This window comes from Siniperca chuatsi, linkage group LG19 (genome assembly GCF_020085105.1).
Source record: "Siniperca chuatsi isolate FFG_IHB_CAS linkage group LG19, ASM2008510v1, whole genome shotgun sequence".
Classification (NCBI taxonomy): domain Eukaryota; kingdom Metazoa; phylum Chordata; class Actinopteri; order Centrarchiformes; family Sinipercidae; genus Siniperca; species Siniperca chuatsi.
The window spans coordinates 25,835,010-25,848,860 of NC_058060.1; the positions used below are offsets into that span (position 1 = coordinate 25,835,010).

At 44.1% G+C, this 13,851-nt stretch overlaps 1 long non-coding RNA gene across 2 annotated transcripts; it reads left to right on the forward strand.

Annotated features, from left to right (window-relative positions):
• The first annotated feature begins 1,008 nt into the window (after positions 1 to 1,008).
• LOC122866527 lies at positions 1,009 to 8,961 on the forward strand. Of its 2 annotated transcripts, XR_006375734.1 has the most exons (3): positions 1,009 to 4,115; positions 4,206 to 4,442; positions 5,883 to 8,961. It is a non-coding gene; the product is annotated as an uncharacterized LOC122866527 (long non-coding RNA). The 2 variants fall into 2 exon arrangements; XR_006375733.1 differs by having other exon boundaries at positions 1,009 to 4,442.
• Positions 8,962 to 13,851: the final 4,890 nt, after the last annotated feature.

Below are 13,851 nucleotides of genomic sequence, written 5' to 3' on the forward strand. Positions count from 1 at the left end.
CATCCAGAACAACTCAAACACTCGATGCGGAGAAGTTGAGAAAGGTTTGACTTTATGCAAATGTCCCCTGATGTGCAGGACGGTCAACCTGGAGACAACCAATCAGCTAGTTTTGATTACCCAGTAAAACAGAAGCACATAGTCGTTTTCTACTCTACTCAAATACGTAAAAAAACGAACTGCTGTGCTGCTTCTAACTCTTACTGTCATACTGTCACACTGATGGTAACTGCTACACTACGTTGTAGTTGTTACACTTCTGTTTACCACTACACTGCTGCTAAAGGAACCGTTAAGCGCTTTGGAAGATAAGCTTATTCACTTTCTTGCATCTAGAGTTAGATGTGAACATCGACACCACTCTCGTGTCCACCCATCCATCCATCCATTTCCCGCCGCTTATCCGGGGCCGGGTCAAGGTGGCAGCAGAAACATCTTCCAGCTCCTCCCGAGGAATCCTGAGGCGTTCCCAAGCCAGATAAGATATACAATCTCTCCAGCGTGTTCTGGGTCTACTCCTACCTGTTGGACGTGCCCGGAAAACCTCCAAGGGGAGGCACCCAGGAGGATCCTGATCAGATGCCCAAACCACCTCAACTGGTTGCTTTCAACACAAAGGAGCAGTGGCTCTACTCCGAGCTCCCTCCGGATGTCTGAGCACCTAACCCTATCTCTGAGGCTGAGCCCAGACACCCTACGGAGGAAACTCACTTCAGCTGCGATCTCGTTCTTTCGATCTCTACCTAAAGCTCGTGACCACAGGTGAGGGTTGGAACGTAGATCGGTAAACCCTCTTCGCCACAACGGCCCGGTACAAAGCCTGCATTACTGCCGATGCCGCACTGATCCATCTGTCGATCTCATGCTCCATTTTACCCTCACTCGTGAACAAGACCTTGAGATACTTAAACTCCGTCACTTGGGGCAGGAACTCACTCCCAACCCGAAGGGAGAAATCCACCGTTTTCAGGAAGAGGACCATGGCCTGTGATGTGGAGGTGCTGACTCTCATCCCGGTGGCTTCACTTCAGACTGCAAACTGCCCCAATGCGAGCTGAAGGTCACGGTCTGATGGTCATGTCTGCACGGCAGATATGAAGCTTTACAGCCAGAGGCCGCTTAGCTTAGCTTAGCATAAAGACTGGAAACAGGGGTAAACAGCCAGCCTGCCTCTGTCCAAGGTAACAAAATCCACCTACCTCACTGATTAACACTTTTCTTTAAAACGGAATAACCCCCTGCTGGCTGTAGCCATATTTAGTGTACAGATATGAGAGTGGTAATGATCTTCTCATCTAACTCTCCACAAGACAGTGACAATTATTCAAACTACTGGTTGAACACACAGACATTAGATAGATATCCATCTTCTCATCTCACTCTCAGAAAGACAATAAAAGTCCATCAAATCCTTTATTTCATGTGCAATATTTGCATTCAACTATTTATTGAAACTTCCTTATTCCCTCACTTAATTTGTGTCTCAAAACAGTTTCATACTGTTTTTATATGGTTTATTTAGTATCTGTATTTATTCTTATTCTTCATGCTCCATTATAGTAGATGATCGTTTACGCACATAAACAAACTGCTGTAAAGGAAAAACACACTGGTTGCAAAATATTTTATTTAGTGTGAAATAAAGTCATCAAAAATACAAAATATTACATAAACACTTCTCAAATTACAAATTATGAATCATCCAGCACATGCAGTCATTAAGTGCTTACAAGAGGAAATCTAGAGAGAATTATCTGGAAAAGGAGGAGAGAGAGCGAAAGCGGTAAGAGGAAGGGTAAAAAGTGTGGATTTGTGTCAGTAGTTAAAGTTTAGCGTGGTTGGTTTCAGAGCAGACATGTTTGCTCCACTCACAGTCTGAAGTGTACGGAGTATAAATAGGACGATAAATTAAACAGAAAAACTAAACATTGGTCAAAATGTGAAGTTTCTAACAAAGACTGTTTGTGGAAAGCAGCAATTAGAGGCAACAATGGAGACTCAAGTTCCACTTAAATACACAAACAAAAGCATCTCATTTATATAACCTGTCTGTCCGCATCATCTCACACACAAAGACAGATACACACATGTGAACATGCAGGTTTGCAGGTTTTTTATTAGAAAATAATTGACTTTTTCATATAATCAGCCAATGAGTTTGTTTATGAGAGCCGAAAGTCAGAATTTGATGATCCTAACGTGATTAGTCAGTTATGAAAAGCTCTATTAATCTTCTGCCAAGTGACTGAAAAATTGAGTAATTGTGTGTCATTCACACAAATTGAGGAACATGCAAACAGGCCCACTTTTGTAAAAAGAAAGAATTCCCCATCACCATCATTTTGACTTAACCCTAAGTCTACCCTCAACCCTAAAACCAAGTTCTAACCCTCAAACATCTGTTTGAAGAAGTGAGGACCGGACAGAAACTTTTCTCATTATGTAAAACTGTGTTTACTCTCCAAAAATGTCTTCAGTTTCAAAATGTCCTCACTTTACAATAATGTCTAGTTGGTCCTCACAAAGCTAGAAGTACACCATCACACATGATGACATCAGCACAGTTTACATTAACAGACTTACCACATAACTCAGTCTCAGGGCTCATATAACACAGATTTCAACACACACTCAGATCCAGCGGTCAGCCAGCCAAGAAAGATGCATCACACACACATTGACACATGTTCTACACACACACTCGAAGTAGCTCAGGTCGCTGTATTGAGTATCGATAGTTTGTCGCACTGATCAACACAAAACATCGAGTCTTACTAGCATCCCATAGACGTTGCAAAGTTTATTACACACTAGTCTGAAAGTGTTGGACAGAACAAACAACATCAAGATGATTTTATCTATTCTTAGAGTCTCTTCAAAACCTCTTCTTTCCAGTACCCAGCACAGTCGCCACGGCCCAGCTCGAGTTGTCTTGGCTAGAGGTCAGGATTTCTAGATTTGAAAATCTGGTTCTTCCCTGACCTCAAGTTTTGCGACATTTTTCAAAAACCAAGTTGGTGTGGAGTTACAAGGATTACATTATCAAGGTCCACCAGAAGGACAAGCCCCCATCACAGGACCGGAGGTGCTGCCATAACGGGGATGTTTGCACCGATCAAGCGGTGCTGCCGGTCATACTCGTGTAACTTGGAAAGGTGTTGTGAGGCATGCCGTGGATGGCTACGCTTCTCGACAAAGATGGAGCGATGAGACTCTGTTACGACAGATTGTCCAGCACACATCTTGATGCTTGTTTTTCGTACTGCTGGTCACGCAGACCAGGAGCCAGTTAACAACAAGAAGGCCTGTGCAGCCTCGCTGACTACCAAGGCCACGGGCAAGGCGCAACGTATACGCGAGAGTGCATCGATCGCCACAAAAAACATGCAGTGGCCTCAACAATGTCCCTCTTCCCCCATCTTTGCCACTGAGAGCAAAACAGACATTTTATTCATACGACCACGAAGGTCGATTGTCAGGAAAATGTAAACTGAGGTCTGTAAGTGTTTAAACAAATGAGCAATGCTGTTGTTTCTCTGGTGAAGACAGTCTCCTGTTTCAGACAGTTTACACTGACGCTGTTTAAAGAGCTATTAAAATACATTTCTCTCGTTGGGGGGTGGTCCGCAGCTGATCCCGTCTCCCAGCGCTCTGCCTTCTCCTCCAAAGCCTCAGAGAGCAGCTCAGCTAGCTTGTTTCCTTTTTATCTACAAGTGAAACTGTTTAAGAAGGTATGTGCGTCCACCCAGAGGGCTGAGCCTGGGTGATTAGGAGTATTAGGAGCTTAAAGCAGATGTTTGGGCACACAGTACCCACCTGCAGTCAGCTCAGGTCACGTCTATATTAGATCTCCAGACATCTCTTCCTCTTCTCCTCGGCTGCAGTTTTCTTTTGCTTGTTCTGTTCTGCTCTTTTTCAGAATATTTATAGCGTGTTGTGACCTCGGGCCTTGTCAGCGTTGGTCGACCGGTGTCAGTCTCTCAGAATCGAAGAGGAAAGGGCTTCTTTTTGTACCAACGTTCAACAATCACAAAAGTAGATATTCATGGTAGAAAATAAGACTTTCAACGCCAAGGGAGCAGGAAATGGTCCAGAATGCAATGCAGCAATAACAGGTGGAATTTGAGTAAACAGTGACTGCTCGACATGCTTCTGTCCACCATCAGGCTTGACGTTTTCTGCAGCATATTGTTTTTCTTCTTCAGGTCCTTGTAGCTGGTTAAAGTCCTAATGTCGAGAAGCAGTTGAAGACAGTTGAGTGGAGTGGAAAACAACTCTGTCTGTCTGTTACACCAGGAAATCAAAACCAGCTGCTTGGTTGTTGCCTCGAACCTTTCTCGAGTTCTCCACGTCCCACCACCGGGCAACTTCTGAGTCCTGAGTCACGGTGGGCGGAGCCAGCATGTTTTTCGAGGTTCATTAACAACGAATGGTATCCAGTGGTGAGTCCCAAAGCGCGAACCGGGCTTAAGTTTCAAATCTGAAGTCCACAGCACTGGCACTAACACTGATACACTGATAACTTTATGGTTTAAGATGTTTTTTAAGTCATGAGGTATTTTTTTCTCATTATTGCCAGTGTTGGGCAAGTTACTTGAAAATCATTTACACATTGCATATTACTCATTAAAAAGTAAGTGCATTACTAATTACTAAACGGGAAAAGTAATTAGTTACATTACTTGTTACCTTACTCTCATCTCAGCTTCGTCAACGTGCCTTTTCTTACCTTCAAAGCCTCCGCACCCACATGTTCAATCTTGTGTTTAACACATGTAGAAACAAAACAAGATGTTGTGGTTTAGCAAGCAGCCAGACTCCCATGCGGAGGGATTTACTGACCATCAGCAGCTAGCTTAACGTTAGCCCCAGTGACTGCATAAGTCTCGTCCTCAGTGGAGCTGCGTTGTTCTCACGCCCTCCAACTCTGAAGTAAATCAGGTGATTCTTGAAGGCAGCCTCACCAGTGCTCAGCAGCTAAGAAGACACAAGACGCAAAGATAACTTTGGAGTGGCGTTTCTCCTCTTTAGGTAGAGGCTAACCCCGTCAAAGCCCCTGCGACATGCCAGCACGTACCGACTGTTCTGTCTGCTGGACGCAGAGACCAAAATGACGTCAGCCGTCCTTCAAACTACCGGTGAGACTGTAAACAGTTCCACCCCAAAATTGTCTGGATTAATAACTGTAGTGTAATTACTGAATTTTTTACTTGTAATCCCCTAATCACTACTCGTTACTGGGAAAAGTAATCGCATTATTGTAACGTTACCGCCCAACACTGATCATTAGCTACAGCAGAAAGGGGAGACAGATTTGTTTCTAGTGATGGTGTTTTTGCTCCTCGCTGCAGTTTGAACATCAAGAAAGTCACAGAACTCGGATTCAAGTGAATTTTTTTAAGGATGACAATCGATCGCGAGTCGACGCTGACTAAACTTTCTCCACCTGACGGCTTCAAAGAGTCAGAGAGGCTCAATAAAAACCTGCGTGTGTGTGTGTGTGTGTGTGTGTGTGTGTGTGTGTGTGTGTGTGTGTGTGTGAGAGAGAGAGAGTAACGTCATCACCCTCTGAGCCAGAGATCAACAATGAAGCTTTGAACCTTTAAGGTCTGAACCTCCAACTCCTTATAGACACAACTAACACCTGGGCTTACTGTGTGTGTGTGTGTGTGTGTGTGTGTGTGTGTCGGGCGGTTACATAAAGCACTCAAAACTCTTCAGAGAGAGAAAAGTCAAACGTTAACACACACACACACACACACACACACACAGGGGAGCGATGATGCACAAAGTGAGTAAAAGAGAAAAAACTCAGATGACAAAAAGAGCTTCAAAAACTCAGAGATCTGACGAACCGCTCTCTCTCTCTCTCTCTCTCTCAGCTCTCTCCATCATCTGCAGAGATGTGTGAATAAGAGTTAACGGAAGAAAGGATCAAATGAAGAGAGAGCAGGGGAAAGAAAGGAGGTGAGCCCGAGATGGAGAGCTAACGAGGCAAAGAAGAGAGAAAAAGATGGAGAGAAGACAGACAGACAGACAGAAGAAAAAGCAAGGGCACAATAGAAAAGACAAAAAGCAAAACAACGAAAGAAAATAGAATAAAGTCAGTAAGAAAAGCCTTTTTCACACACTGCTGGCTTCACTTTTACATTAACGGCTTCGTTCAGACACGTCTGTTTCTATTCCACTTTGTGCACACGAGACAATAATACTGTAACATACAATAATACATTTATTACAGCGATCTCCGAAGGCGGTGACTCCTCTCCCTCATGCACAGCCTTTACGTTACAACGTTCAGTTCAGACTTCAGTCGTGCTGAAAGCGACGCGGGAAGGTTTCAGGTCCGACCTGAGAGCCGGCCGCTCTGACTCGTGCTTATTCAGACGTGAGGCCGACACGTTAAATTACAGTCGGATTGACGTAACGGGGGGCGGGTCTGACAGGAGCTATAGAAAGCAGGAGAAATGCAAGTAAACAAAGAAAGAAAAAGAGGGAAGAGAAGACGAGAGGGAGGGAGAGAAAAGGTCAGTGGACGGATAAATGAGCAGAAGCAGCGCAGACAGCGGATGTGAGGGAGCTGACAGGTGAAGGCGGCCGATCGATGCCAGCCGGGATCACGGAGGCAGGTTGACCATACCTGCGGTGAGTCATCGCTCTGTGTGTGCGACGAAGCGAAGAGAAGAAGAAGAAGCGGTGGTGGGGAGGGAAACCTGTCGTGTGTCACTGCTTTACAACGTTTTACTTTTTTCCCCCTCCCGTTTGAGTTCTCTGCGTTTCTCCAGGGAGATGGTATTTCAGCTGCAGCTCAGAAAACGAATAAAGTTTTTCATCGTTAAAGTTTGTACCTCTATGATTCATTTACAAATATTAAGCCCTGTGCAACTTCATACAGATGTAAGCCCCATTCAGACGGGATTAATGTTCCGCCTTGGTGGGGAGGCTATTACTAAAATATTCACCGGTAATTATTTATACAGACAGTTGCAAACTGCTTAAATGGCCTTCTGAAAGCCTATACTGTTACAGTAAGATCTGGCGTCTGTGAAGGGACTGTTAAAGCTGGACACAGACATGTTAAAGGCCCCCCTTTACATAAGAGCAAGACACCCAGACTGAAAGAGACACAAAACATATATGACTACAAATCTCTCAGTAGTCATTTAGCATCTTTTCTGCGGACGCTTTGTGTCTCTTTCTATGAGAAGGGCAGGAGAGAAAGAAATAAGTTGGAAGTTGGAAAATGGACGGCAGTGATTGTTGGTCAAATCTGCTCATAATGCTCTTTAACAGTACACTAGCTGGATGTTGGGCTCAAACCTGTGACCTTTTCCCTCTGAGGGGCTTTTACTGCTTCATTTTCAGTGAGAGAAAGAAGCAGATTTTGTGTTCTCACACAGTCTGAGTGCCCAGCTGTGAAACCACATCATTCTCCTCATGGTTTCCTAACTACAGTTTGTCTTTCCCTTCTCCACCCTCTCTCTTTCTCACATAATTTCCTCTGTTCCTTGTCATGTTTGGACAGATCGCATACGGCGGTTTGGCCTAAATATACGCTGTGGTCAGGAGGTTTCTCAACACTTCTCCCTCTTCACCAACAAGTGCTGTTTCTGAGAACTGCGTCAGTGCTGAGAGGATGATCGCGCTCGTGCACACGATATTGAAAATGATGATTATGATGATGAATGCAGTGCCACAGGAAAGGCTCAGTACAAATATCAGTTAGTGTGTACAAACCATCCTGCAGAGTCATGGTGGGTGTGGAGCTCTCTGATGGTCTGGCCAAACCACCGAGGTGGGCGTTCAGACTGTGACAGGACCGAGGCTGCACTGGGAAAACCAGGACCTTTGACTCCACCACTGCTGTCATACAAACTGAGTTCATGAGCAGCAGAGAAGGAGCCTGGTCTCACTGAATTGTACTGAAATGAGTCGAAAGATGATGGAAAGAACAAGTGTGAAAAGTGAGTCAGAGGTGTTTGGATATGGATCCAGATGAAATAAGGCTGATGGGGACAATGGTTCGGATGGTCTGAAGCTCAAATTATAGTTTCCATGTCTGCAAAGCTGCGAGGGGCTACGGGACATTCATTTCTGTCTATCATCTGTGGACAGACACCCAGTGTAGTATAAGCAGGACGATCGGTCAGATCGGTTTGCAGTCAGCTTGTTTTTTAAGCTGGTCAGCCAGTTTTTAAGACGCACAAACAATCGAAATACTGTGAAAAACATTTTAATAATTCGTTTTTTGAGATATTTTAAAATGAAATAAATTATAGCTTGTGTGAATATATTCATTCCCGAGTCATTCCCATGTTTTTCTATTTAAAAAAAACCCTGAAAAAATGGGATTTACCCCAAAACACATACAAACTTTAAACTATCTTGAAAAGTCAAAGATAATCCCGGAAAAACCAGAATTAAGCAGTTTGCAAACTTCTCTGTAAAGACCTGAAGCAGCTCAACACAAAAGCAGCAACAACCTTTGTTTTTAGAGACAATTAAGAGGGCGTCATCAGCGAAAACATTCATCCAAACCGATGTTTGTTTACATGATGATGTGTTTACATTGTTATTAATATCTGAGAAACATTAAAACCCACAGCAAACAGCTTTTATCCCGAGCAACACTGCTCTGTCTTTAAGTGATGTTGGTGTAATGTCACCACTGACACAACTGCCCTTTTAATGTTTTTACTTTCAACATACAGTACAAGGTTTTTATTTGTATTTATTTATACGTGGTTCATACTCTCATATATATTTTAATGCGCAGTGTTTTTGACTTGTAATGTGAAGTTTATATTTATATATGGGAAGTATTTATTGCATCTTTTAAATGGAAATGACAAAAAAATCAATGGAATGTAAACTGAGCTGAAAACAGGAGACAGAGACAAACTGGTGTTAAATTACCTACATGAGCATCAGCTGGAACAAATAAATAACAGATTGTTTAAATTCCTGACTGCTGATTCCCTTTTTTTTAACTCCGTGTGTTGACTAGTCAATTAGTCACCAACTGTCCACATTACTCTGACCTTACAGTAAATTACAAAAGCTTACAGAGAAGTGAATAAGATTGCACTTAGATAAACAGGGATACTTAGCAGCTTTATGTCTTTTCAACATTTTATGCCCTTAAAAAGGCATAAGCTGCAGTTCTGGAGGATGTTGCTTCATATACTGGAATCACTGATAGATTTTTGTGTGTAATACACTCTTTCATCGGCATTAACATAAACTGGATGTGTGAGTGTCCTCTCTCTTCTAAACAAGGCTGTAGATTCTGCCTGTTTGGGAGAAACGTTCTGGATTTGACTGTTTGAACAAACAGCAGCGAGTGAGAAGGAGAAGTTACCTGGATGTAACACGAGTTCAACGCCCACCTCCTGCTCTGCATCACTGTATGTCGATGGCAGCTGGCTCTAAAAGGTACTCCAGATATCCTTCTCCTCAGCCTCAACCTCCAGCTCCATTCAAAGGGGCACCTGGATCAGGTAAATGAAAGTAATCATGCACACAGAGACGCAATTATTCTCCAGAGAAGCCTGAATCAGACCCTAAATTATATGGAGGTGAATCATGCACACCTGACGCAATGCCTCCACAAACCAAGAATAAGAAAAACGTTTGAAGGAAAACGGAAAATGTAGATAAAATATATGTACATAAAAGTACAGGAATTCCAAACCCATCCTAAACCAAAAAGCGGGGCTGGGTAGGAAACAAGAGGGCAACCCAACATCACAATACCCATCAGTGCCCTGATGAACGCGTCCAAAAGGTGTATTCAGACAGAACGGGAGGCGAATTTTAGATGTGGTGGTCGACGGAGAGATGCGAGGAGGCGCAAATACACATGAATTTGAACAGACATGAAATAGACAGCGGTCAAATTCATGCAAGTGATGCAAGCTGAAAACTGGCTTTGTTTTCAATAGAGATTTCAATATTAGACTCGTGTGTTCAGTCCACTTTTCAGCTCCCTTTGAGTTCAGCAAACCATGAACTAGTGGCCCGAGCAAACACTCGTAGAACTAGAGTTACATCAGGTAACGGTGCCTGGTGCAAGGGGTTAATGGGAGTCCCAGCATCGATACCTACAGCGCAGGTTTGGATTTGTAGTTCAGAGTCAGGTTTCTCTCGTTGATATCACCTCCACAACGCTGTGCTGTATGTGTTCAGGCCGTATTATCGGGCCGTGTACGTTATTGTCCCCAGTCACTTCCCTTAAAATGGGAAAACGGGGCATCAGAGCGAAGAAGACCACCCACCCGTTGCTCCCACTGCCGACACACATCGGCGAGTCCGTGAGATGAAACATGACAGTGCTCCACATGATTTCAATCATTTCGGGAACTAAAGAGTTTGACGTTCAGCAGCTGACTCTCGAATCTTAGATGCTGGAGCGTCCTTGAATGCAGCAACAGGTAATGTTTCCACAGCAGTCCCCGCTCTCAGCTGTATTAACACATGATGAATATGAATAAAACAAAGTTGACTAAACATTTTATCATCTCTCTGCAGGACAGAGATCGTGTGATGTGATTGAAAGTGTCTAGAAAAAATGGAAATCGTCCTCAGTGCCACGACCGGTGCATGAGCAAGCTCCCTCTGCTGATGAAGATCATGTCATGTGATCGAAAGCTCCAGCACAGCTACCCATTGGAACTTGAGGTGAGATTTTGTCAAGTAGCTGCAGGAAGTTTCAAGCCTTATTCGAGTGTGAATTTCATAGGAATGAAGTGAACCTAATGGCTGCCAGGAAGGAAGGGAATCGATCTAAACGCTGATGGATGATTTTGATATTGATCTGCAGACGTGTACATGATTACATGTTGAAGGCCTGAAACATGAAGAATCACCAGTACGAGCATCTAAACACCTACCAGTTCTTTCAGATTAAGGGGCTGGTTAGCTGCCAAATAGTTAGAGTCTGACACAGTGACCCTGCCAGGAACCACAGGGGAATTTTGGACGAGAGACACCGAAATACACAGAGAGAGAGCACACACACACACACACACACACACACACACAGATACTTGACTCAGACATTGTTCCAGCAGTGAGAGTGTTGGGGGTCTTTATTCACACAGTTTGTCCTACACGTAGAGTCATATGTGTTTTATATCTGTGTGTGTGTGTGTGTGTGTGTGTGTGTGTGTGTGTGTGTGTGTGTGAATCACCTCAGATCCTTTGAGGTGTCATAGGTCTGAGTCTGGAAAATGTCCGGATACTTTAAAACACACACGAAGCCTGAAGACGAGGAAGTGGGAAATAAAAACCCGCCACTCGAGCTCCTCTGTGTGTGTGTGTGTGTGTGTGTGTGTGTGTGTGTGTGTGTGTGTGTTTAAAGTCACCCATCTTCATCCATCTTGAGCCTCTTTGTGTTTTCATTTCATTAAAACATTTACATTTCCTTCCATTTTCTGCTTTCAAAATAAAAGCGTGTGTTCTAGTAGCCTCCTAACATTAGCTACTTTTTGACCTTTCATAACAGCGATGACCAGATTTGTTATCCAATCTCAGTTCCCTTATTGATCGCTTCCTTTGTAGTTTCCTCTTATCTATGAAAAGAAAACAGTGGGAGAATACTCGGCCACGGCTCAAGGCTTACTGTTGTTCAAACACGGAGCTGAATAATTCAGACCAGCTTTAACCGGAGGAGAGTAAAGTAGTGCTGTTACGTCTGAGTGGTGTGTTGCCTCGGCACACCTGGGTTCAGACCTCTAAGTATATTTCAAGTATTTCCAGTATTTTACTCGCGCACCTTTCAGGCCACAAGCGTCCGGGACACACACACATGATATGTGGATATCAGGTGGAAGTAAAGCAACATGCCTCATTATCCTCCTTAAGTGACGTGAAGCTGAAATCAAGATGTGTTTACTTTACGAACTGCGATAATAGTGCTGACGTGCGTATCGTTTTTACAGTAAACAACCTCCCGAGTCGTACGTACGTTGTATCGCGACAGCAGCAGAAGTAAGAAATGACCTAGTGACAATAAAAGTATTTAAATCAATACGCAACAGGCACTGAAAGTTGTCTATCAACCAAACTATCAACTGGAGTTTCAACAAACTCCACAGGAATAATATCCACAGGCTAACAAGATAACAGGCTAACAAGCTAACAGGCTAACAAGCTAACAGGCTAACAGGCTAACTGAGTCTACTGTCTGACTTTGGCGTACGTTTAGTGTTTACAGGAAGTGTGGAGGGCAGCGAGTCTGTGCGAGAGCAGCAGCAGAGTCAGGTTTAACGAGGACAGGCTGGCCCTCTGGGCTACCGTAGCTGTGAGGTAGCCCAGAGGGCCAGCCTGTCCTCGGATTAAAGCTGCAGTTTCTCTCACAGCACTGAGTGAGTGTGCAACACTGGTTACATGGCTGACAGGTAGTTTGGTAACGTACAAAAGCCCAGAAGACGGGAGCTTCGCAGTGTCGGGCTCAGCCTGCGAGGCTGTGGCTATTTCCTGGACGCAGTACGTGTCGAACTTGCAAAAGTATCAGTAGAGAAGAATTGTTGGTTCATTTTTTCTTTAGTTTACTGCACACACACACACACAACAGTAGTGCGATAACCATTAGATAATAATGTGCTGTGAGTTTAATGTATTTATTAGCTATTAGTCCGAATTAGTATCAGTTAGTATCAATACTTCATCTTGGTTTCAGAATTAAAACGTGTTCCATGCAAACAAAGGCTCGAACAGGGCGGAGGGTTCGATTCCCTGTCGAGCTCAGCGTGTAAACTGGACCAAACCTTCGTCACCATGACGTCTCCACAGCTCTGTGACCTTTGAACCTGCCCGCCGTGGCGACGTCATCACCTCCCCCTCGTCTGATTGGTCAGTGAGCTCATAACCACATCACTGAAAGTGCTGCTGAAGTTTTCCTATGATGGCGTTCAAGACACACGCCTACACACACACACACACACACACACACACACACACACACACAACAGACACACCCTAACATGTGCATGCCACACACACTTCCATTAAAAAAAGAAACAAGGTGGAGAAATCCCCTCTGGATCAGCTGATCGGGAGGTGGATGTGCTCCACCTGTAGTTTTTTTGGAGCGCTGACGAGCTCTGATGCTGCGGCGTGAGACAGATGTGTTGACATGTGTGTGCCAGCGCCATGACGCCTCCCGTGTGTGTGTGTGTGTGTGTGCGCTGATGTGGAGCTGCAGGTGTGTGTTTCCCTTCATCAGCAGCTTGAAACAGTGCTGCAGGCAGCTGAGAGACGGAGCTCTGCGATTGGCCGTTCAGCCAGCGAATCAGTGTTTCGATGCATTTACAGTTCCCCTGTCTCCGTATTTGTCTTTTTTCCTTCGGTAGACAAACACAGGTGGCTCTTTACAGTAAACTTTATCAGACAAATGTCGTTTGAAGCGAACGAGGAGACAGATTCACACGCTTGACTCCTGATTGGACAGTTACAGCTGACGGCCGGCTGATGTCAGCTGTAACTTTGTGATGTGCTCAAGTGCAACAGAAGACATGAGGTGACTCTCTCACACACACACACACACACACACACACTCCAATGGAAAGACCACTTATATATTTTATAATAATCTTTTTCCATATAAAAAATCTAATATAAAACATTTTATAATGATAATATATAAAAAACTCCAGATTAGATTTATATCAGTTGAGCGGCCTCAACTCTTCCTCTCTCCTTCCACCTTCACCTCACCTTTATTTCTCCTTTCCTTCTATCCCTCCTTCTCTCAGAGGATGTTTTACTCAGTAAAGTCCTCCTCCTCCTCCTCCTCCTCCTCCTCCTCCTCCTCTTCCTCACTTCATCATATGAGACAGAGAAGCCTTA